Source organism: Manis javanica, chromosome 4 (genome assembly GCF_040802235.1).
Source record: "Manis javanica isolate MJ-LG chromosome 4, MJ_LKY, whole genome shotgun sequence".
NCBI classification, from domain to species: Eukaryota; Metazoa; Chordata; class Mammalia; order Pholidota; family Manidae; genus Manis; species Manis javanica.
The window spans coordinates 101,770,269-101,796,696 of NC_133159.1; the positions used below are offsets into that span (position 1 = coordinate 101,770,269).

The window sequence follows — 26,428 nt, forward strand, 5'->3', positions numbered from 1 at the left end:
TAATTAGCTGTTCTACTTTCTTTACTGTGGTGTTATTACCTCTGGTGACAGCTATTAAACCTTAGGAACACTTCCATCTATAGCAATCACTCCAAAATAGATTGTAGAGATAGTTTGTGGGAGGTAAATTCTCTCAGCCTTTGCTTATCTGGAAATTGTTTAATCCCTCCTTCAAATTTAAATGATAATCTTGCCATATAAAGTATTCTTAGTTCCAGGCCCTTGTGCTTCATTGCATTAAATACATCATGCTACTCCCTTCTCATCTATAAGATTTCTGCTGAGAAGTTTAATGTTAGCCTGATGGGCTTTCCTTTGTATGTGATCTTATTTCTCTCTCTGGCTGCTTTTAATAGTTTGTCCTTATATTTGATCTTTGGCATTTTAATTACTATATGTCTTGGTGTTGTCTACATTGTGTCCCTTGTGTTGGGAAATCTGTGGATCTCTATGGCCTGAGAGACTATTTCCTTCCCAAGATTGGGGAAGTTTTCAGCAACTAGACACTTGAAAGATAGACACAGCAAGATAGACACTTTCTATCCCTTTCTCTCTCTCTTCTTCTTCTGGTATCCCAATAATGTGAATATTGTTCTGCTTGGATTGTTCGCACAGTTCTCTCAATATTCTTTCACACTTAGAGATCCTTTTTTCTCTCTGTACCTCAGCTTCTTTGTATTCCTCTTCTCTGGTTTCTATTTCATTTATTGTCTCCTACACTGTATCCAACCTGCTTTTAATATCCTCCATTGTGCTCTTCAACAGTTGGATCTCTGACCAGAATTCATTCCTGAGTTCTTGAATATCTTTCTGTACCTCCATGAGCATGTTAATGATTTTTATTTTGAACTCCCTTTCAGGAGGAGTCATGAGGTCCATGTCATTAAATGTTTCCCAGGAGTTGTATCAATAATTTTACTCTGGACCAGGGTCCTTTGGCATTTCATGTTTGTATATGGCGCCCTCTAGTGTCCAGAAGCTCTACTCTCTGGAGCTGCTCAGACCCTGAAGAAATGTCAGGGGTTGCAGGGGAGTGGTATTGGTGCCTGGGGGGAGGAAAGAGCTGTTTCCTGCTTCCCAGCTGCTATGCCTGTCTCCAGTGCCTGAATCAGTGGGCCAAGCACACAGGTATAAGCTTTTGTCCCAGAGCAGCCAGATCTGGATCTCTGCTTTCCACAAGTGGCTGGAATCTCAGTCTCTTCAGGAATTATGCCTGTCTTAGCTTTTCAATCCTGTAATCACGAGAGTGTCATGAAAGCACCATGAAATGTAGGTTTGTGCTCCCAGAGCACATCTCCAGAGTTAGGTGTTCAGCAGTCCCAGGCCTCCACCCCCTCCCTGCTCCATTTCTCTTCCTCCCACTGGTGAGCTGGGGTGGGGGAAGGGCTCAGGTCCCACCAGGCCACAACTTTGGTACGTTACCCTGTTCGGTGAGGTCTGCTCTTTTTTCTAGGTGTATGCAGTCTGGCACAGTCCTCTTTCCTGCTGCTCTCTCAGGGTTAGTTGTATTAATTATACTTTCATATTATATGCAGTTTTAGGAGGAAGCCTCCTTCTCACCTCTCATGCCGCCATCTTTAATCCCTTCCAATGTCATTCCTCTTTGCAGTGGTTACAATTAGGTCAGAGCTGCACCTTGACCCAGCAACTTGGTTGGCTAGTGGCTCCTGTTGCTTTTAATGAAAGAAGGGGAAATCAGGCTTCGTATGAAGGATACTAGCTCAAGATTTAGCTAGTCATTTAAGGGGCATGTGTTTATTGTTGGGTGTTACCTCTGATGCTGTCTTGCCAATGGGTTTCAGCCCCCAGCAAGTTTGCTATGGATTCAATGTGACCAAAAAAATTGACAGCAAAACATTCTTGGGGTGAAAGGTTATACCCAACTTTATTTCCACGTGGCAGTTCAGTCACTAGAATCCCATTTAGTCAGAGCGAGTCTGCATGTAGCAAGCTGGTCTCTGCCTCTGGGCCCCTCTGTCTGCACAGCTATCCTCTGGGCCCCTCTGTCCACACAGCCATCCTCTGGGCCTCTCTGCCTGTACAGCCATCCCACACAGCCATCCTCTGGGCCTCTCTGCACAGCTGTCCCACACAGCTGTCCTCTGGGCCTCTGTCCTTAGCGCTGCCACCACTCCAGCCTCTGCTCTGCTCTCCTGCAGCCTTGCAGCCCTGCCACCATGTCCCACCCAGAGCACTGGGCGGAGCTCTTTATATAGAGTCAACAGTCATGTATTGCCCACAGGTGTGCAGTGAGCCATTTTGTGCTCACTTTCTTCTTCTGTAAGGTTACCCTGGTGATGATCTCTACACCTATTTATTTGATTCTAACCTTTTTAAACCAGGGACTCAGCTACCACTCCATTGTTTCTCTGCAGAAAGATGTAGACTTTCCTGTATATATTACATTCTGTTTTCCAAATATAAGGGAAACCTTTATAGTTTGGATAAGTGAAATTGCTGGCTTACTACCATTTTAAACATAGATCAAGTCACATAGAACTCCTGCAACTTTACACCTCCCTCTCCCCATTGTTTCAGGCTGGTAGAATTGCTAGGCAGAGGAAACACTTTCCTCTTTCAGGATTTAACTTGATGCACATGTGTGGCATTTCATGGCTTCACGTGCACTCAAGACTCCAGGCTTTAAGTATTAGAGGATAGAGAGAAGAGCAAACTGTTGCCTGCACAGCTGGGGCTTTCCTGCAACTGAGCCATTGTTTTACTATGGCTTAGCCTGCTGGCTGCCTTCCCCCCTGCTTTACCCAGAAAAACCACCACCCGCTTCACATTGCCTTCCTCACTCTTTCCTCTTGTTCCTCAAGTCAGAAGGGGTCTTCTCCTCTTTTCCCCCTATAAGCACTAGTTTGGGATGCACATAAGAGTTAAAACACACTGCTTTGTACAGTGTATGTTTGTGCCTATGTTTCATTCTCTGTCTTGGGGCAGGGGGTCCCACTTTTTATAACATTATATCCCACCCTGCTCCCTCACAGGCCCTCACCCATAGTAGTCAAGTGGAGGAGTGTGGGCATGCAGATTCATTGACTTGATTTTCCTTTCCTTCCTTCTTTGCATGTCAGGAACTCACCCATCTGTTCTGTTCTTGGATCTCAGTAAGTTTATTTGTCAGCCACCTTATTGAGTGCTGTGGTAGGTACTGTGAGGTGCTGTCCAGATCTCCCTTCAGAAATGAAGCAATTACTTTCCCAGCTCATTGGAGTGCTGCTGGCAGTAAGCCCTCAGGGGTCAACCCACTACACAGTTGCCTAGCTAAAGAGAGCTCCTGCTCCAAGGTTACTTCCCCTTCCTAGGGCAACTCCCATGAATGATATATCTATGCAAATTTTAAATGCTTAGGCATTTCATCCCAATTTGGTGCAACTCTGGAGGGCTATCCCAACTTGGAAGCTGCTTCTGGCATTGGCTAAGGCCTTCATTAAGACTTTATCACCACCCAATTTCTCCCTCTCCCTAATCCTTCTCTTCCTTTTTATAGATGGTGGTCCCAAAAGCACTCTCTAATAGAAGTCATGGACTTCAAACCCTACCTTAGAGTCTGCTTCCTAGATGTAACTATGGGGGGAAAAGTCCAGGACTAAAGACCTCTGATACCAAAATCAGTCAAAGGGAGAAATGAAGTGAGAGAAATCCACTTACTTCTTACAAGCATCTGCATCTCTCTTGACCAGGCTGTAGGAGAAGAGAGAGCTCCACCCAACTCTATGTCCAGATAAGCCCTCCCTTGCCCTTGTAATCTATTGACATGGAGATGGACTACTTCTCTCTACCCCTTGGAAACAACTATTGATATAGAGATGCACTAAAGCCAGGTGAGAGATTCTGGAAATATTGTTATTTTACCCACACCAGGGAACCTAACCTGCAATAAATGTTTACTATGTGCTGGATACTCCTTTAGGTGGTGGAGTTAGAGTGGTGAGCAAGGCTAGCCACCTGCCCCCATGAGCATTTATTCTATTGTAACGGAGTGCAGAGAGCATCAAGTCAGGAAAAAGAACTAATGACACTTAACCTGACTGCCTAGAGCGAGAGCCACCCAGTCTTTTCTTGTGTAAATTACCCGAGGCTTCTGAGAAATGCGCTTACCCTAAGTTAGATAACTAGAAGTGGGCAACAGCCTGGGAATGCCTGGGGATGTAACCCGTGATAAGTCACATAGACATGCTTGGGTAAGCAAGAGATAACAATTGAAGTGGGCAGGACAACTGGCACATTCCCTAAAAAGTTTACAATGTTTCCCATTGGTTACAATATAGAGTGTGTTTTAAACCTATTAGTTGTAGAACTGCGCGGGCTTTGATGTAACTGCTGTGAAGATCCTATATAATCAATACCCAAAGTTGCTTCGGGATTGGCAGCTTGGACTCGGCCTGCGTGTCAGGGGAGGTGCTGTCGACCCCAGCTTGCTGGCTGAATAAAGACTTTGCTTGGATTTTCATCTCCGTGTCCATGTGTCTTGTTCTCTGGGAAACCCCGGAGTCCTACACCCTAACATTTGGGGGCTCGTCCGGGATCCGTGCGGCTTCCCTGAGAACAAAGGATGTCTGGAGGCAAGGTCTAATTGTCCGGACGGGGCAGTGTAATTTGAGGGTCACCCCCTCGTATCTGCATAAATCCATTATAAAGCGGGAGTCGCCATCCCGTGTATGGTCTCGGGTTAGTGACCCCGAGTGAGAGAGTCCGGGTTGGTAGTCCCGGCCCCCGGGTTAGTGACCCTGGGTGAAGTCCAGGTGACTAATCCTAGCCTTAGGGTCTGAGTGACTCGGCCGTAGGAAAGCAAGTCCGATTGGCAGGAACCTGGCTCCCAAGGAGGAAAGGATGGAGCTCGTCACCCTGCGGCAGTCTGAGTGGACGCCTTTTGGGAGAATCACGAGAGTTTTTGAGGATCCTGAAAGTGGTGAGTGTGGTGCGCACCAGAGTGAAAGAAGGACCGGTCCGAATGAGTGCGATCAGATGTGGTGTGTGTGCTTGGTGTTATCATTGATTGTTTTATTGTGTTTTAGTTTCGGTTTATATTTTTTTTTGCGCTTCTCATTTTAAGTTTCCTTGTTCTAAGGTTCTCCTGCTCTCTCCGTTCCTCCTTTCTGCCACTACATCATTTCCCGCGGGCACGGGTCAGGCAATTAAGAGCCATTAGGGCGCCTACCGCTAGAAGACTCCCGTGACAGGATAAGGGGGTCACAGCCGTGAATCCCAGATAAATTCACGTCCCCCACAGAAGAAAAACTGTGCAACGACAGGCACCCGTTCACAAGCATGTACAACAGTCATCTTGTTTGAAGTGGCATCTTCATCCTTCACCTTTGTCTCCCTCATATTCTTTTTCTTCTTTTTCACTATGGGTCAGACTCAGGCTACTCCTAAGAGTCTGATCCTTTCCCATTTCCTGGAGGTCAAGGAACAGGCCTTAAATATGAGCCTTGGCATCAAGAAGGGTAAGTTTGACACCTTTTGCTCAGTCGAGTGGCCTTCCTTTGGAGTAGGCTGGCCAACCCAGTGGTCTCTTTCCCTGGACCTTATCGGCAAAGTCAAAACCATTATCTCCCGACCAGACCCTGAGGGCCAGCCACCCTGACCAACTCCCCTATATCTTGGTCTGGGAAAATCTAGCCGAGAACCCTCCATCCTGGCTGAGGCCCTTTTTGGTGGGGAAACCTCATACTGACCCACTAAAGACCTCCATCCTAGTTGCTCAGGAAAAATTAAAGCCCTCTGAACACAGGGCCAGAAATCCTGTGTGCCCGAATGCACCGCCTGTCCTCCCTGACAGTTCTCCTCTCTACCCCCCTCTGCCAATTGAGCAGCCACCCCCATATGCGGAGGAGAGGGGTGAAGCTGCCGGGAGGATTGAAAACGAGGCTGGGGAATCCAGCGGGAACCAGGCGGCCGCAGCTTCCCCAGACTCTTCAGCAGAGGGAGGCAGGAGGCCGGAAAGAGCTTCCCCACACTCCCCCAACCTGGCCCCACGCTGGGGGCCAGGTAGAACAGGAGGAATGCAGCTAAGGTCTTGGGGGGCCAGGGAACAAGAAGGAGAGGCTCCCTCCTCCACCTCAGAAGGAGCAGTGCTGGTTCTGCCTGTACGTGCCATCGGTACAGGCATCGCTCAACAATATCAATACTGGCCCTTTTCATCTAGTGACCTCTATAATTGGAGGACTCAGAACCCTCCCTTCTCAGAGGACCCCAAGTGTCTTACAGGTCTAGTGGAGTCCATTATGTTTACCCATCATCCCACATGGGACGACTGCCAGCAATTGCTCCGCACTCTCTTCACGATGGAAGAGCGAGAGCGTATCCTCAATGAGGCCAGGAAAAATGTCCTCGGAGAGAATGGAAGACCCACTACCCTCCAGCCCATCATTGATGAGGCGTTCCCACTTACACGCCCGGATTGGGACTTCGGGACTGCAGAAGGTAGGGAGCATCTCCGGGTCTACCACCAGACTCTGATGACTGGTTTCCGGGCGGCCGCCAGGTGGCCCACTAACCTGGCTAAGGTAAAAACTATTGTTCAGGGGGAAATGGAAAGCCCTGCCGCGTATCTGGAAAGGCTGTTTGACGCTTACAGGCAGTATACCCCCATAAACCCGGAAGCAGAGGAACATAGATCAGCTGTAGTCCTCTCATTCATCAACCAGGCAGCCCCCGATATCTGGACAAAACTCCACAAGCGGGAGGACCTGGGGGAGATATCTATTAGAGAACTGCTGCAGCAGGCAGAGAAGGTCTTCAATGCTAGGGAAACTCTGGAGGATAGAGAAGAAAGGCTGAAGAAAGAGAAATAAGTAATGCAGGAGAAAAATAGGAAAGAAGGCAGAGAATTTCAGAAGAGAGAGAACAAGAAGCAGAGGGAAGAGATGACCAAGATATTCCTGGCCGGGGTGAAGGAGGGCCCTAGGCCACCTCGAGGAACAGGACCCTGCCAATCCTGACTAGGACGAGATCAATGCACCCTGTGTAAGAGATATGGACCTTGGAAGAGAGAGTGCCCCCAAAGGAGGGAACAAGGAAGAGGGAACCCTGTTAAGACCCTGCACCTAGGAGAGGAGGATTGACGGGGATGGGGCTTGGCACCCCTCCCCGAGTCCTGGGTAACCCTGTGCATGGAGGGGAATCCCATTGGGTTCATGGTAGATACTGAGACACAATATTCAGTTCTTAACCAGGCCCACGTTCCCCTGAACCCAGGATGCACAAGTATAGTCCAGAGAGCGACAAGGTCCAAGAAATGTGCCTGGACCACTAGCAGAAAAGTGGACCTAGGAAGGCATCAGGTCTCTCACTCATTTCTGATCATACCTGAGAGCCCCGCACTGTTGTTAGGTAGAGACTTACTAACCAAAGTTAGGGCGCGCATTCATTTTGAACCCGAAGGGATAAAAATCATGGACAAAGAAGGGCAGCCCCTACAACCAGCGCATGTGTTAACTCTGTCCCTGGCCGACGAACATCGTCTGTTTGGATCAAGAAAAGGGGGGCCGGGGAGAAATGGACTCTTGGTTACAGAGGTTCCCTTCCACATGGACCAAGACCAGAGGAATTGGTCTCGCTAAACACCTATCCCTGGTCATTGTTCAACTCAAAGCCGCAGCTCTACCCATCCGGGTCCAGCAATATCCAATGCTGGAAGAGGCTAGGAAAGGGATAGCACCCCATATCCATAGACTGTTGGAGACAGGAATCCTTAAAACCTGCCAATGTGCATGGAATACGCCCCTGCTTCCAGTGAGGAAGCCTGGCAGTAGAGATTACAGACCAGTGCAGGACTTGTGGAAAGTCAATGAGAGGGTAGAAGACATCCATCCTACAGTGCCCAACCCTTACACCCTACTCAGCCACCTGCCACCCACGCATGTGTGGTATACTACTCTGGACCTGAAAGACGCCTTTTTTAGTATCCCACTCTCTGAAGTTAGTCAGCCTTTGTTTGCCTTTGAGTGGCAAGAGCCGGGGGGAGGGGGAGAAGAAAAGGGCAGCTTACCTGGACTAGACTACCACAGGGCTTCAAGAACTCTCCCACCTTATTCAATGAAGCCTTAAGCCAGGACCTGGAGCCCTTTCGCAGGAACCACCCCCGTGTGACACTGCTGCAGTATGTAGATGACCTGTTGCTGGCCACAGAAACCCGTGAAGAGTGCGAAGAAGCCACGGGAACTTGCTGGCTGAACTAGGCGAACTGGGATATCGAGCCAGCGCCAAGAAAGCCCACATCTGTCAGAGGTCAGTAGTCTACTTAGGGTACAAAATATCTAATGGGGCCAGGTGGCTAATGCAGGCTATGAAACAAACTATCCTGACTATCCCCGTCCCTTCCTCACCCCGGGGAGTGAGAGAATTTCTTGGCTCAGCCGGGTTTTGCAGGCTCTGGATTCCAGGGTACGCAGAAATAGCCCGACTGCTATATGAAGCGACCAAAGAAGGGCCGGGCTGGCAATGGACTCAGGAACAACAAGAGGCTTTTGACAGACTAAAAGAAGCTCTCCTCCGGGCCCCCTCCCTATCTCTGCCAGACCCAGAAAAACCCTTTATCCTGTTTATAGATGAAAAGAAAGGAGTGGCTAAAGGAGTCCTGGCTCAGCAGCTGGGCCCGTGGAAAAGACCTGTGGCCTATTTGTCCAAGCGGCTAGACCCAGTGGCCTCCGGGTGGCCACCTTGTCTGCGTATCCTAGCAGCTATCGCTCTACTGGTAAAGGAGGCAGACAAGCTGACTTTTGGCCAGAACCTGAGAGTAACAGCCCCACATACCATAGAGGGGATCCTCAAGCATCCTCCAGGAAAATGGATGACGAACGCAAGACTCACCCACTACCAAGGGCTCCTACTAGATTCTCCACGAATCGCCTTCTCTGACCCGGTAACCCTAAGTCCTGCCACCCTTCTGCTGGACCCAGATCTGACGACCCCCATCCATGACTGTAGAGACATCCTTTCCGAAATTATCCAAGTGCGAGCAGACCTGAAAGACACACCGTTACCAAACTGTGAGCTAAATTGGTATACTGCTTTGTGCAAGAGGGGGTCAGGAGAGCAGGGGCAGCAGTAGTAACCCACGAAGAGGAAGTTGTCTGGAGCGCAGCTCTGCCCCCTGGCACCTCAGCACAGAAGGCGGAACTTATTGCTCTCGCTGAGGCCTTGAAAAGAGCAGAAGGCAAGCGGGCCAACATTTACACAGATAGCAGATATGCCTTTGGCACTGTCCATGTCCACGGTGCCATCTACCAAGAAAGAGGATTCCGTGGAAGGGAAGGGACTGAGGAATCTGCAAGAAGTCCAAAGACTACTAGCTGCTGTCGAAAAACCCAAAGCGGTAGCAGTTATACATGTACTGGGCCACCAATCAAAGAAGACACCTGAGGCCATCGGCAACAGCCATGCTGATGCGGAAGCTAAGAGGGCAGCCCTCTCGGACTCCCTTGTACTTGCAGCCCTCGAAATACCCATAACTGAACTGCCCACCTTGCCACCCAAACCTGAGTATTCCCCCCAGGATCTTGAGTGGATTAAGAAACAAGTCTCGGGGAAAGTGTTTAGGGAGGGAAATTAGAGTAGGGACCAAGAAAGTAGGTTGATCCTGCCAGAAGCATTGGGGCAGTACATGCTTGCTAATCTGCATAAGTCCACCCATCTAGGCTGGAAAAAGCTGCTCAGCCTTTTCCAGTCCATGCAGTTGGTGTTTCCCCACCAGAATGAGGCAGCTCATCAGATCACAAATGAATGCAGTAGCTGTGCAAGGCTAAGACCAGCCCCAAGAGGGCTGCACCCAGCAAGTACCCGGGAAAGGGGCAGGGCTCCAGGGAGGAATTGAGAAATAGACTTCACCAAAATAAAACCAGGGAAGTATAGATACAAGTATTTGTTGGTTATAGTAGATACTTTCTCTGGGTGGGTAGAGGCCTTTCCAACCAAGCATGAGACTAGCAAGGTAGTAGCAAAAAGATTAATTGAGGAAATCATCCCCAGATATGAGGTCCCTGAAGCAATAGGTCCCGATAACGGCCCGGCTTTCATTAGCAAAGTCCTACAAGGACTAGCCCTAGCTTTGAGAGTAGATTAGAAGTTACATTGTGCTTATAACCCACAAAGCTCTGGGCAAGTTGAAAGAATGAATCAGACCCTGAAAGAGACCCTTTCTAAATTGGTATTGGAGACTGGCGGGGACTGGGTGACCCTCCTTCCCTTAGCCATCTTCTGTGCTCAGACTCCCCCTATGTACATAGTTTAGCTCCATTTGAGATAATGTACGGGGCCCCTCCACCCATAACCCGGCGAGTGCAGCTTCCCGGTGCAGAGGACCCATCCCCTGACTATCTGAATGTGTTGCAAGCTCTTGCTAAAGTGCAGCAGGAAATCTGGCCCCTGGTCAGAGCATATTATGAGGGCGGGAAAATTCCGAGCCCGAACATGGCATAGTCCCAGGGGATATGGTATGGGTCAAAAGACACCAAGTGAGGACTCTTGAGCCCAGGTGGAAAGGACCTTACATTGTATTGTTTACAACCCCCACTGCTCTCAAAGTTGATGGTATCGCTCCATGGGTGCACCACACCCACGTTCAGATCCTACCTCGTAACGATACAAGGAACCGAAAAGAAGAGTGGAAGGTGCAGCAGCATCCTGCCAATCCCCTAAAACTACACTTAAGCTGAAGATGAAAGAGATCCTGCTAATAAGCTCCTTAGTATAGATCTTCACGAGAGCCACATCTGTGGAGATCAGAGGCACCAACCCCCATCAACCAAGGAACCTGACCTGGATGCTGATTAATAGCGACAACGGAGAAGTCATCAACTCCACACAACACAGTGCGCCAATCAGAACCTGGTGGCCTGACCTGTATTTCTGCTTTCGGCAGATCAACCCCGTTTACTGATTCATTTAGCTCGCTCCCATGGGTTTTATGCTTGCCCAGGAACAGGTAAAAGAAGGCACTGTGGGGGGGGGGGGCATGACTTCTTTTGTGCCAGCTGGGACTGTGTAACCTCAAACGATGGGGATTGGAGATGGACAGTTACAAAAATCGATTCTGTCAAATTTACTTATGTCAACAAGGGCATCCCTCGTCACCAGCCTATGACCCTTTACAAAACCAAGGCTTGTGACAAAACAGACCAGGATTGGGTAAGAGTTCAATTCACCGAGACGAGCAAAAACACTGAGGTATCGCGCTGGATAAACGGACTAGCATGGGGAATGGTGTATTATAAATATGGAGAGCATGCCGGCTCGACCCTCATCATTAAATTAACCATGTCAACTCCCACCGCCGCCATAGGTCCCAACTCAGTTATAAATACCCAGAAACCTTCAATCCAGGACCAGGGCCTGAGCAAAAAAAGATGAGAAATTCGAAAATCCATCAACATCATCCACCACATCAACAAAAAGAAAGACAAAAACCACATGATCATCTCCATAGATGCTGAAAAAGCATTTGACAAAATTCAACATCCATTCATGATAAAAACTCTCAGCAAAATGGGAATAGAGGGCAAGTACCTCAACATAATAAAGGCCATATATGATAAACCCACAGCCAGCATTATACTGAACAGCGAGAAGCTGAAAGCATTTCCACTGAGATCGGGAACCAGACAGGGATGCCCACTCTCCCCACTGTTATTTAACATAGTACTGGAGGTCCTAGCCACGGCAATCAGACAAAACAAAGAAATACAAGGAATCCAGATTGGTAAAGAAGAAGTTAAACTGTCACTATTTGCAGATGATATGATACTGTACATAAAAAACCCTAAAGACTCCACTCCAAAACTACTAGAACTGATATCGGAATACAGCAAAGTTGCAGGATACAAAATCAACACACAGAAATCTGTAGCTTTCCTATACACTAACAACGAATCAATAGAAAGAGAAATCAGGAAAACAATTCCATTCACCATTGCATCAAAAAGAATAAAATACCTAGGAATAAACCTAACCAAGGAAGTGAAAGACTTATACTCTGAAAACTACAAGTCACTCTTAAGAGAAATTAAAGGGGACACTAATAAATGGAAACTCATCCCATGCTCATGGCTAGGAAGAATTAATATCGTCAAAATGGCCATCCTGCCGAAAGCAATATACAAATTTGATGCAATCCCTCTCAAATTACCAGCAACATTCTTCAATGAATTGGAACAAATAATTCAAAAATTCATATGGAAACACCAAAGACCCCGAATAGCCAAAGCAATCCTGAAAAAGAAGAATAAAGTAGGGGGGATCTCACTCCCCAACTTCAAGCTCTACTACAAAGCCATAGTAATCAAGACAATTTGGTACTGGCACAAGAACAGAGCCACAGACCAGTGGAACAGATTAGAGACCCCAGAAATTAACCCAAACATATATGGTCAATTAATATTTGATAAAGGAGCCATGGACATACAATGGCAAAATGACAGTCTCTTCAACAGATGGTGCTGGCAAAACTGGACAGCTACATGTAGGAGAATGAAACTGGACCATTGTCTAACCCCATATACAAAGGTAAACTCAAAATGGATCAAAGACCTGAATGTAAGTCACGAAACCATTAAACTCTTGGAAAAAAACATAGGCAAAAACCTCTTAGACATAAACATGAGTGATCTCTTCTTGAACATATCTCCCCGGGCAAGGAAAACAACAGCAAAAATGAGCAAGTGGGACTACATTAAGCTGAAAAGCTTCTGTACAGCGAAAGACACCATCAATAGAACAAAAAGGAACCCTACAGTATGGGAGAATATATTTGAAAATGACAGATCTGATAAAGGCTTGACGTCCAGAATATATAAAGAGCTCACACGCCTCAACAAACAAAAAACAAATAACCCAATTAAAAAATGGGCAGAGGAACTGAACAGACAGTTCTCCAAAAAAGAAATACAGATGGCCAAGAGACACATGAAAAGATGCTCCACATCGCTAATTATCAGAGAAATGCAAATTAAAACTACAATGAGGTATCACCTCACACCAGTAAGGATGGCTGCCATCCAAAAGACAAACAACAACAAATGTTGGCGAGGCTGTGGAGAAAGGGGAACCCTCCTACACTGCTGGTGGGAATGTAAATTAGTTCAACCATTGTGGAAAGCAGTATGGAGGTGCATCAAAATGCTCAAAACAGACCTACCATTTGACCCAGGAATTCCACTCCTAGGAATTTACCCTAAGAACGCAGCAATCAAGTTTGAGAAAGACAGATGCACTCCTATGTTTATCGCAGCACTATTTACAATAGCCAAGAATTGGAAGCAACCTAAATGTCCATCTGTAGATGAATGGATAAAGAAGATGTGGTACATATACACAATGGAATACTACTCAGCCATAAGAAGTGGAAAAATCCAACCATTTGCAGCAACATGGATGGAGCTGGAGAGTATTATGCTCAGTGAAATAAGCCAAGCGGAGAAAGAGAAATACCAAATGATTTCACTCATCTGAGGAGTATAGGAACAAAGGAAAAACTGAAGGAACAAAGCAGCAGCAGAATTACAGAACCCAAAAATGGACTAACAGGTACCAAAGGGAAAGGGACTGGGGAGGATGGGTGGGCAGGGAGGGATAAGGGGGGGGAAGAAGAAGGGGGGTATTAAGATTAGCATGCATGGGGGGGAGGGAGAAAGGGGAGGGTGGGCTGCACAACACAGAGAGGACAAGTAGTGACTCTACCACATTTTGCTAAGCTGATGGACAGTAACCGTAATGGGGTTGTTAGGGGGGACCTGATATAGGGGAGAGCATAGTAAACATAGTATTCTTCAGGTAAGTGTAGATTAAAAATTTAAAAAAAAAAAAAGAAAGAAAGAAAGAAAAGGGGGATTACTCCTTAACAGGATAAAACTATTGGTAAATCAAAGATCAACGCATGCTTTAAATATCCTTAATGTTGATCACTTAAAGGGTGTCAGATGATCAGCTATGGAGGTACTCTTTTCTGATAATATTCCTTTCTCTTAATTAAAAAAAAAAAAAAAAAGCAGTTACTGTGTGCTGACCTCCAATGAGTTCTGCACAGTGGTATAGAGGGCATGTCAAAGTGTGGGCAAAGGGTCTGTTTGTTTCTACGCAGAAGATCAAGGCCTAGCTTGGATACCCAGAAAATGAACTAAGATACGATATGAGGAGGAGCTTCCGGCATCAGCACTCTCTGGAGGACTCGTGCCGGGGGATGATCATCAAAAAGCCTCCACAGGGATCCGGACGATGCTGCGGTTGTGGCTGCATCCAGCCCACCATCTCCTGGACTTGCCATAAGAAGGAGGAGGGAGATGTCTAGGCTGGCATGTGCATACAGTGAGACAACGAATTTGACTGGATCTGTACTGTTGGAACTCAACCAGGAGTTGGGAGGGGTGCAAGTTGTAGCACCCCAAAATCTCATGACTATAGACTATCTATGGTTAAAAGAACATATGGGATGTGAACAGATCCCAGAAATGGGCTGCTTTAATTTGTCTGATGGTTCAAGTACAGTTGGAAAATATCCATCATATCATAGATAAATTTTCACAAATGCCTAGGGTGCCTAAATGGTTTTCTTGGCTTCACTGGAGATGGCTGGTAATTATAGATTTGCTTTGTTTATGTCACCGTATTCCTATTATGTCAATATGTGTGTGCAAATTAGTTAGTAGTTTAAAACCTATACATACTTAAGGTACTATACAAGAAGATATGTCAAAGAAATAATCAATCCTCCCAAGTTTCCTTCATATGCTACATCTATAGCTTTTCTTCTTCCTTCCTAATTACAAACTTTAAATAGAATTCGTGCCTCATATCGAATTTACCGAGTATCATAATTCCTCCAGGTGGTAAAGATACCTCGAGACAAGTGCTGGGCATAGAAGCCACAGGGCATAAATCTGCAAAGAAGTAAAAAGCTAACCTTTGCAAACAATATGGCTTCTCTCTCACTTACCAACTTTACATTTCCCTGTATGGCCCCGGAAGATGACTGGTTAGCCAGAGACGGGTAAGATTCCTCAAGGGAGGAACAACCTAAGACAGGCACAGTCGCAGGGGGGCCATCAGGTGAGAATTTGGGGATCAACAGAGGTGAGGCTCAGAACCTCACCCCCCCTGCTTTGAGAGAAATCTTCTGCATCCGTGGATGTCTTGATGCCCTTGTCTAGCCTGGATTAATACTTAGTCCATAGGCACACACCTGATCATCTGATCATCTACATTTGCCTTCTTACAGCACTAAACTATGTTTTCTACCTTTATCTTGCATCTACCTACCACTTCAGCATTTTATTAAAAATAAAAATAATAATAATAATAGGAGAAATGTGGGATCAACATATAAATCAAGTACAAAAATCAAATGAATATTCATATTTGACCTGATGGTTTATAGGTCATATTGCATGATCAAAACCGAAAGTTTCTGTGATGACTGCTCTTGTACTGTTCACCATGTAAGAATTTATTCACTCTGTAAGAATTCGTTCACCATGTAAGAACTTGTTCGTTATGCTTCAGAAGATTGGAGACTGACGAGAATTAGGCTTGAGATGGATTAATGATTGTACATTGAGCATTGACCCCCCTATACTGAATTTTATTGTTGTTAACAACCATTTGATCAATAAATATGAGAGATGCCCTCTCAAAAAAAAAAAAAAAAAAAAAAAAAAAAAGATGAGAAAATGCCGACCAGAATGCTTGCTCCAGAGCCCACGAGAGGACCGGGTCCATCGACCTCTGGGTTATGGGCCCAGCACACTCCCTCCGGGTTAGATAATCCCATGTGGGAAATGGTGCAGGCAGTAGTAGAGACTCTTAACCACACCACTTCCTCCCTCACCGATCCCTGTTGGCTATGCTACCCAGGTTCACCCCCCTTCTATGAGGCAATCGGGATAAATGGCTCCTACACTATCAACAACTCCCATCCCACTTACTGGGATGGGAGACCGTGGGGACTTACAATCGCTCAAGTCTCAGTCGTTGGTACGTGTGTAGGCACAGTCCTGATGACCCAGAGCCAGTTATGCTCCTCCAATAATAACACTACGTGGGAGCAGGGAAAGTGGATTATACCCTCCTCGGGCTGGTGGCTCTGCTCAAAGACAGGCCTCACTCCGGCCCTATCCACCTCTGTGTTCAATGCTAACAGTGAGTTTTGTGTGCTGGTGGCTATTCTACCTCGCCTAATGTATCATTCTCATGAATCTCTCCTTTCTTATTGAGAAGAAAGGCTGAGCCCCCACTGGAGCAAGAGGGAGGTTGTTACCGCCCTGACCATTAGAACCCTCTTCTCCCTAGGGATAGCAGGGGCAAGCACTAGGGTCGCAGCCCATGTGACGCGGGAAAAAGGGCTCACAGCCCTGAGGCTGGCAGTCGACAGGGACCTAGAACAGCTCCGACAGTCAATATCAGACCTGGAGCAATCCCTCACCTCCTTGTCAGAGGTGGTCCTACAGAACCGAAGAGGCCTGGACCTGTTGTTCTTGAAAGAAGGTAAGCTTTGCGCAGCCCTAAAAGAAGAATGCTGTTTCTATGTAGATAAGACAGGTGCAGTCAGAGATTCCTTAGCCAAACTAAAAAAAGATCTTGACAGGCGGCGTAAAGAATATGAAAACAGCAGCAGCGAAGGCTGGTTTGAGTCTTGGTTCAAGCACAAGCCATGGTTTGCTACCCTCCTCTCGGCCGTTGCAGGGCCACTAGTCATCCTGCTGTTTTTGCTTACCATCGGCCCGTGTATAATAAACAGGCTGCTTAAGTTTGTGCAGGGGAGGTTTGACACCATCCAACTCCTGGTCCTTCACCAAAAATATCAGGCCCTAGACACCGCTGCAGAAGATTCCTTAGTCTGATCAAGAAAAGGGGGGAAATGTAACGGAGTGCAGAGAGCATCAAGTCAGGAAAAAGAACTAATGACACTTAACCTGACTGCCTAGAGCGAGAGCCACCCAGTCTTTTCTTGTGTAAATTACCCGAGGCTTCTGAGAAATGCGCCTACCCTAAGTTAGATAACTAGAAGTGGGCAACAGCCTGGGAATGCCTGGGGATGTAACCCATGATAAGTCACATAGACATGCTTGGGTAAGCAAGAGATAACAATTGAAGCGGGCAGGCAACTGGCGTGTTCCCTAAAAAGGTTACAATGTTTCCCATTGGTTACAATATAGAGTGTGTTTTAAACCTATTAGTTGTAGAACTGTGCAGGCTTTGATGTAACTGCTGTGAAGATCCTATATAGTCAATACCCAAAGTTGCTTCGGGGTCGGCAGCTCGGACTCGGCCTGCGTGTCAGGGGAGGTGCTGTCGACCCCAGCTTGCTGGCTGAATAAAGACTTTGCTTGGATTTTCATCTCCGTGTCCGTGTGTCTTGTTCTCTGGGAAACCCCGGAGTCTTAGACCCTAACACTATTAGGAGAAGACAGCCAATAAAAAATATGCATATAATAAGTTTAAAGGGGATTATACAGAGAATAAGGGAGTTGAGAGTAGAGGAGGATTGATGTTCCTAATGAGGAAATTAGCTGAGGAGGCTTTGCTGATGAGTAACCATCTGAATAAAATATGGGAGATATTTTGGGAAAGAATATTCTAAGTGGTTGTAATGGCAACTTCAAAGACTTCAGGCCAAAGGAATGGTGAGGAGGATGGTAGCAGATGAGGACCCAGGAAGCTAGATCAAGTAGGACTTTGTAATCCATAGTAAGGATTTTTTATTTTATTCTGCATGAGATAGTAAGCCATTGGAAATTATGAATAGAGAATTTATGTGAGCTGACATTGAAGAATTACTCTGGATGCAATGAAAATAATAGAATTGGCTGGGGTGGGGATGGGATACAAAAGAAGAAGCAGGGAGACTAGTTAGAAGACTATTGCATCAGTCCAGCAGAAGGTTAATGGTGTATTGGACAATTATGGTAATGGAAATAGTAATAGGCGTTAACTGGGTAGGGGGTATAGTACAGGGAAAGACCATAGAGTGTAACTTACATCATTTCAGTGTTCTGCTTTCTGTATTGGTTCATAGGTATTTATTATATCATTCAAAACAATAAATAAATGAAAATTTTAAATCAGGTTTAACACTGATAAAAAAATAACCATGTCATCAATCAAAGGTTCCGATTCATTCATTTCTATGTACCTGAAATCTAAAAGAAAGAGAGGGAGAGAAATAATATCTATTCAAATCCTAGAGGACATATTGAATTCATGAATCTTGAATTCAGGGCCTGGATATAAATTTGAGAGTCATTAGCATATAGATAGGATGTAAAGCACGGGAGTCAATGTGATAGAAAAGGCATGTCTGAGGGCAGAAACTGGAGTATTCCAAATTAATGCTAGGAAGCCAGCAAATGTGACTAATAAGGAGAGGCCAGTGAGGAAAAAGGAAGGAGTCATGATTACCTGGGTCAAATGATTGCTTGATCAGATAAGAAGGCAGATAAGATGAGGTCTGCAAATTGGATTTAGCAAAATGGAAGTCATCAGTGACCTCAAAGCTTCAGTAGAATGGCAGAGATGAAAGTATAATTAGAGTAGGATCAAGAGAGACTAAAAGGATAGGAGGTGAAGATAGCAAGTATATAAACAATGAATGCTCTTGTGGATTTTGCTATAAAAGGATGCAGAGAAATAAGGTGATAATTGGGGGTATATATAACCAAGAGAGGGACAACTTAAGATGTGAGATATTATTCACTCCTCAGTGAATATTTATTGAGCACTTATGAATTAGTAGGTATAAAATTATGCATTAGGGAAACTGTAGTCAGCTTCAGCATGTGCTTGGGGTGCCTTCAGGCCACCTAAAGACAGCTCCGTTGGACAGTTTATATAGGTTGTCAGTGTTGGATTCTCCCAGAGGAGGACGCTGCCCCAAATCACTCACGAAAGGTGTCTCTTGATGCAATAAGCAAGAGGAATTTATTCAGGAACCAGCTAGCTGGGGTCCAAGTTAGCCCGACGCAGCAGGTCTCAACAAGGACCCTGAGCAGCTAAAGCCAGAGGTTTTTATAGCATAGCATTTTCAAAAAGACAGTATTTTCTTACACAGTGTTTCAGCAAGATAAGCTTGGTATACATGACTATCCGACCAAGGTTAGCTGTCTGAAGGCCGCAGCTGCCCACCACCTGGTGTTCATGATTAACTGATTTGAGGTTAGCTAACTGAAGGTCACTACATTTAACACTGGCTGACTAACTTGTTTTTCAAGATTCTAATAATTTTCCTTCTTCTAGGTTAGAGGGTGGTGTTTAAGCCTTTAAGATGGCTGTACTTATGCACTTATGCTAGCATTTGATTTTTCAGATCCTACATTTCCCCACTTCTCTTTAGGGGCATTCCAATCATGGAATGTTTGTGTCTTCTTGTGGGGTGAGTGAATGATATTGTTGCTTCAACATCAGCACATGAACAGCACTCACTCCGTCTCTAACAAAAGATATCAGCCGATTTAGTATGCAGGGTCTTAAAGTGAGGAGCAACACAAGGATGAGTAGGGGCCCAGCCAGAGTGGATATCAGGGTTGTAAACCACGGGGATCTAGTGAACCAAGATTCAAATAGCCCTTGGCCGGCTTCCCGTTCTTTCTTTCTCTGGTCTAGCCTTTCCCTAAGCTTTGACATTGAATCTCTTACTATTCCGGAATGGTCTGCATAAAAGCAGCATTCTTCTTTTAAAGCTGCACACAGTCCTCCTTCTTTTAGGAACAGCAGATCCAGCCCTCGTCTATTCTGCAAGACTACCTCAGAGAGGGAAGTCAGAGATTCTTCAAGTTTTGTAATGGATTGCTCTATGGTCTTTAAGTCTTCATCAATAGCTGTCCTTAGTCCTTCATAATGTTGGTTCCCTTGGACAATAGCAGCTGTCTCCGTTCCCACTCCGGCTGCGACCCCTATCCCTAACAACACAGCTAAGGTCAGCGAGACCGGCTCTCTCTTATATCTATGCCTAGGTTCAAATTCAGCTACGAATGAGAGATCATCATGATACATCAACCTGGGCACCAGCTGAACCATGATACAGAAATCACGGGAGGAGTTGAAGGCAGAAGTAGAGCCACATGGGGTCACTCCAGTGTTACAAGCCCACCATCCTTCGGGAGGAGGGATTAAATACCTGTTTTTACCGGGGAAGGCTATGGGTATGGTCTCATTCTTTCTTCTACAGACAGAGACTCTAGCTGCTGCTAGGGAAAAAGGGGCGATGACCGCTCTGGCTGCTTCGTGCTGAGAAGGGGGTGCAGTAAAGGGTGCAGCTAGGTCTCCATCACTGGTCAGTTGAGAGGGCCTCAGAAGGCTGGCGCTTCTATTCTGGGTTTCATTTCTATTACTATTTGCAGTTTTGTGGCTTCTAGGCAAGATAAAACAAATTGTGTTATTAGGTTATGTAGCAACATCTGAAGTTGGATTTTTTTATTCTGGAAGGAGGCTGCATTATTGAAACAATACTTCTCTCTAAAATCACTCTCATTTTTACCAGAAGTAACTAGGTTAAGAAAATAATTAACAGCTTGATTATTTGCACCGGTGCAGCAAGACGAGCAATTGATTACACAGTCTCTTTTAAATATGCTTTGCTGGAACTTTTTGTAAGGAATTTCAGATTGAACTTTTAAAGGCTTCTTGAGGTCAGACAGCCAAGCTAGACTTGCCATCAGGCTTTGCCTGCAGTACCTGTAGATTTGGATGAATTCTTCTCTTCTCGAGGTCTCTGCACCTGCCAGGAAGTGACCTTCTTTACTCACCTGGTAAGGCTGCTGGGAACTCTGTAAGCAAGGTACCAGGCCAGTTCTTCCAAGGGGCTTTGTTGGCTTTATAAAGTCAATCTTAGTTCCTTAAAGTTGTTCACATCTGAGTCTATACACATGTCTCTCAGGTATGACATTCCAGTCAAAGCCCTGGTAGTATAACCAGTGTTCTTAAGTAGTCTTCTCACAAGGAAAGCAGATTCTTATTGAACTCGTGCAAATAAACATACTGCCATGGAATACAAAAACAGCCACTGAAAATTTTTAAACTCTGGAGGGATCAAGTAGAGAGAAAGATGTTTCAATTCTGCTCATAAAGATAGTCATTTACTAAACTGTTGTCAGTTTAAGAGAACAAGGTTAAAACACTTTATCAGCAACATTTGAAACAAAAAGACACAAAATCATTTTCTTTAGTTTATGTAATCTTATGTAACTAATACCTGTTCTGCTGAAATCCAGTTCTTTACCAGTTTAGGGATAATACTATAAATGACAAAAGACTTACAAATGACAATGGTTAAAGATCTGATGAGAGCTTACTGTAAAACAGTTGACATAAGGTAATTTAGATATTTCTGTAATACAAAACATTCAGTAACAAAGTTTAGCATCATTCTCTTTGACAGTGCTTTCCTGGTAAATATATATATATATTTGCCTTTGAAATATTTTCAAAAATCTATTACAACTTTTCTCAAAAGTGGTCACATGTTTGTCTATCTAAACTTTTACAGTGAAACCTGTTTTATCTGATATATATATATATCAGATAAATAAGCCAAATTAGTCAAATACTTTCTCTAATGAGAAAAAGTTCTTCTGACATGTTCCAAGGGCCCTCTGGAAAATATCAGAGTTAACTAGAGGTAAAAGCACCTTTTTGCATTTAATTTTTTTAGAACTATCATTACACATTTATTGTCTATATACTCAGCACAGTAAACGAGACATCTTAAAAAGGTGAGGCAGCAGGGGAGACTGCTGCTGTCAATTTTTAAAGACAATATACAGAAAGTCAAAATAATTCTAGGTCACCAAGCATTCTTGAGAGAATGGAGAGAATGGTAGCAGATGGTAGATTCTTCTGCTTTCATCTTCAGGAAGGGAAAAAAAGCTACAATAAGAATTCACATTTAGCTGAAAGAACTGTCTAAACTCAAGGCAGAGTATAATATCACCAGGCATACAAAAGACCTGTTAGAGATACATACAAAGAATGAATATGGCTATAGTCAAATTCAACTTAAAAGTTTAAGCAGAATCTCAAATTTAAATGTCTCTTTCTTTCACACAGATATTCAGATATGACCAGAAGTATGCTTTGAGATGAAAGAGATCAGGCATTTTACTTCTTCATTTAGGGACTGAGAAATGATGACCTTTGGCTTACAATCAATAGCTTACAAACAGTGAAAATAATAAGAACATAACTCAGCATAAGTGTCTAAGACCAGATACAAAAAAGCAGAGGAAGTGCTTAAGTCTACAGGTCTTCCCTGAAAGCTTCAAGAATGTTTTACTCTTTAATAGTAGATATAAGCTGCTGTGCAAATTCTATTAAAAGCTCTAAGATCATTTGCATTAAAAAATATGGAGAGTCCCCCATGTTTTTTTAGAACATACAGCATATAAATTAAACAAGAAGACCTGGTGGTTGTCAAAAAATCTATTACAACTTTTCTCAAAAGTGGTCACATGTTTGTCTATCTAAACTTTTACAGTGAAACCTGTTTTTCTGGGAGAAGCATAATTTTGTCCAGATTCTACAGTTTAATTTTTAAGAATAAATTTTGGTTTGTTAACTAAGTGCATTTAATCAGCTGAAAAAAAGCTTTGTTACTATTCTGCTTAGGAATTCAATTTTTCAGGCCATGCAATCATTTTCAATAACAAAATATTTCAAAGGCAAATAAAGGTTATACAGTTGTTAACAAACTTTAGCTTTTAGTCCTTTTAATATTACGGTTTCATGGCAACTCACTGAGACTTTAAGCATGAGAAACTGCTTTGATCTTTCAACATTAAGTGCAGACTAACAGTTAAAGAAAACTGTTTAACTGGAAACGAGATTCTAATTTTGCTGTGCACTTGATATCAAGACTTACTTGCTTTAATTTCACTAGGCAGGACTATATCTGTAAGAATATAGTAGTTTATTCTTCATTTGCCCCATGGTCCCAAGCACATAAGCCGGTGAGAATTATGCCTGGGCTTGCCTGCGGCTTGACTGGGTTTATCTCACCTTATCTCTAAACATCCTGACCCTCCCCCCAAAGCAACAGGCTGAGCGGATCTTCCACAACAAAAGGCACCAAGCTGTTTTCTCTCTTTAAATAAATAGCTGTACTTTAGAACAAAGTTACTTTCTTTTATCACAAAACACATTCTTTAGCATGCAGAAGAATTTTCATTCTTTATACTTTTTCTTATTAAAACATACATCTTCCAGCATAGAGAAATGCCCTCTCCATCACCTTAAGCAGTTCTAACCAGAACTCAAAACCATTAGAAACTTCAACTTCCAGTGAACACTGAGAAGCAGGACACTGCAAACTGTCAAACCAACATTCCCTAGACTGACAAACTTATGAACACATTCTACAATTTCTGCAACCATGAGCTTCACAGCACAATCTCCCAGCAAACACAGAGCACATCTTCTCAACTTAACAAAACTCTAAGGCTTTAAGTTACTACAAAGATTCTCAGGCTGCAGGTAGGCATACACACTGCAACACACAATTAAAAAGGTGTTCACTTGCCACACTTATCCAGCTCACCTACCTGCAACAACTACGCTAGCCTACTCACAAGACCCCCACTGAACACTAGACAAAGCCAAGCTTCTAAGCATTCTATTCTTAAAAGATTTAGCAGATAACATGACTCAAATGACTCTAGGTAAACTCAGGCAGCCGACAACTACCAAGACATGCCCGCCTTAGGCAAACTCAAATTAGCATTAATGCTTAACACTTTTTTTATCAGGTTTTCTGGAAGTTTTAGAACACTCAATTTTCACAAGCGCTTGTCTTTAAATCAATTTCATTAATGCCATCTGGAGGTAGAAAGATATATTCATTTACACACTTAGGGGGTTGTCGGAGTCTGTCCCATTGTCAGTATAACAATTATTAGGCACGTGAAAGACACAAAAAACAGAGACACACACAGATTAGACACACAGTGGCCGCTTTTTGTTTTTTCTCAGATTCTTAAACAGAAACCGAAAGGAATCAGAGGGTTGATATTCCTGGCGCCTGAAAATCAACCCTATCTCATCAGATTCACCTTGCCGGAAAAACAGACGGGAGGCTACCAGGCGTCCCTGGCCTCCCAACCTCCCTGAGGCGTCCCCCAGGGTAGCAGCCTGCAGTGCTCCTAGTACGTCTACCGACCGCAGTCTCGACCCCTTTACGGGATCGGGACAGCTGCCAGACAGTGGGTACCCCCTTTCAGAATTCTGACCGGTCTCACTGAAAAACAGAAAACAGAACACAGACAAACCAAGGCACCACTAATCTTACCTCTTTCTCCAAGAGCGACTTCGGGAGTGAAGCGGGGTGAGCGCATGATCCCAGACGAGCCCCCAAATGTTGGATTCTCCCAGAGGAGGATGCCGCCCCAAATCACTCACGAAAGGCGTCTCTTGATGCAGTAAGCAAGAGGAATTTATTCAGGAACCAGCTAGCTGGGGTCCAAGTTAGCCCGATGCAGCAGGTCTCAACAAGGACCCTGAGCAGCTAAAGCCAGAGGTTTTTATAGCATAGCATTTTCAAAAAGACAGTATTTTCTTACACAGTGTTTCAGCAAGATAAGCTTGGTATGCATGACTATCCGGCCAAAGTTAGCTGTCTGAAGTCCGCAGCTGCCCACCACCTGGTGTTCATGATTAACTGATTTGAGGTTAGCTAACTGAAGGTCACTACATTTAACACTGGCTGACTAACTTGTTTTTCAAGATTCTAATAATTTTCCTTCTTCTAGGTTAGAGGGTGGTGTTTAAGCCTTTAAGATGGCTGTACTTATGCACTTATGCTAACTTTTGATTTTTCAGATCCTACACCAGCACACAGGCACAAGCCAAAGGACTTCTTTGCTCTTTTGCCTCAGGTTTTCTCCTAAACCAATCTGTATGCTGATGGGAATTATCCAGATGATAGGTCTAAGTCTGGGGAGAGGAAATCCTGGGGGCAAAGTACCTCTAAACCTGAAGACAGTCAAAGGGAGAAATAAAGTTTAAAACCCGTTTATTGCTTACAAACTACAGTCTGGGCACCATCTCTTTCTCCTACTGTAGCAGAAGCAAACCAGGACTTCCCCTTAACCTTTCAGGTACAGATAAGCCTTCCCTGTTGCCCAGGTAATTTCCCATTGATATGGAGAAGAACTTGTCTCCACCCCTGAGGAATGCTTATTGATATGCAAATGAACCAAAGCCATACTTCTCTCCACCCCTGAACATCTGTTGATATGCAGATGCACTAAAGCCAGGTGAGATATTCTGGAAATATTACAGTTTTACCTACAATAGGAAAAACTGATGATTCATGAGAGAGGAGTCAACTGCAGGAGCAAAGACTTGAATAGGCAGGCTGAGATGGGATGCAGTGTACAGTTGGAAGAGTCAGCCTTAGGAGGGAGCTGGGACAAGTTGTTCTTTGTGGTAAATTGGCAGGAGAAAATATGGGTAAGGTTGCAAGTGGGGGGGATTGTGGGAGTATGTGGATATCCGCCTCAGAATAATTGTATTTTCTCAGTGAAATAAGTAGGAGGGCCAACAGCTGAAAGTCAAATGCAGTCAAAGGGCTTGAGGTTTTTGGAAAGAGGAGAATGTATACAATACTTGTCCATTACATTCAGTGCACATGCTGTATGCCAGGCACTATTATTGGCTTTTAGGAATAAACCAGTGAACAGAACAGAAACCCCTGCCCACACAGAGCTCGCACTCAAGTGGACTTATTAGAGAAATGAATTCAGATTGCCAGGCGCACTTAGGACCCATTTGAGATTTGGAATCAAGATTATAAATGAAAATGGTCACATGATTGAGTATTGGTCAGTTGTTCTCAGTGGGAGGAAAACTTTCTCTCTTAGGTTCAGTTCCTGAACCTGCAAATTAAACAGACAAAAGACAAATTAACAAGAGAAAGGTTTATTTTGCATGCAGGTGGGGGTCTTGCAAAAAAGAAGTGAGAACTCAGAGAGGGAGGAGTTAGAGCCAGGAGCTTATATGCCACTTTACCAACGGGTGGTAAATCATAGAGAAGTGACCAGACAAAGGGAAGATGGAGGTGGTTTGGGCTCCTAGGGGCAGTAAATTGTGGGAAGGTGACAGGAAATGTATGGTATATAAAGGTTGTTCAGTAATTTGTTATGCAGACTCAAATTAGTGGTGCTGTCTTTAGTGATAAGAGTGTTGGAGAGGAGTGAGACACCTTTATAAATGGAAATTTATACTAACTTTAAGAAGGAAAATGCATGCCCTGCTTTTCTGGCAATAGGGGAGGGCAGAGATTTCCTACTGTGTCTGCTATTTTGCAATTGCCTTCATCTCAGAATAACCCTAAAGCCACAGTGGCATAACTTGGGGTGGCATATTCTGACCCTTTTCATCAGCTAAGGAGGTCCTAATTTCCAACAAACCAGTGTCTGGAAAATATGAAATATGAAGAGAT

At 44.5% G+C, this 26,428-nt stretch overlaps 1 protein-coding gene across 6 annotated transcripts in view; it reads right to left on the reverse strand.

Moving 5' to 3' along the window:
- VTCN1 (V-set domain containing T cell activation inhibitor 1) overlaps window positions 1-24,805 on the reverse strand; it is a 111,139-nt gene extending 86,334 nt beyond the window's left edge. Inside the window, exons 1-3 of one of the 6 annotated variants that reach the window (XR_012130297.1) lie at window positions 24,546-24,805; window positions 24,275-24,395; window positions 18,646-21,015 (exon numbers count right to left, since the gene is read on the reverse strand). The gene's annotated coding sequence lies outside the window, so the exon portion shown is untranslated. Of the gene's footprint in view, window positions 1-8,823; window positions 8,939-18,627; window positions 21,016-24,274 lie in introns of those variants that run through there. The other 5 variants (XR_012130299.1, XR_012130298.1, XR_012130296.1 and 2 more) reach the window with 5 other exon arrangements.
- Between the last annotated feature and the right edge of the window lie 1,623 nt (window positions 24,806-26,428).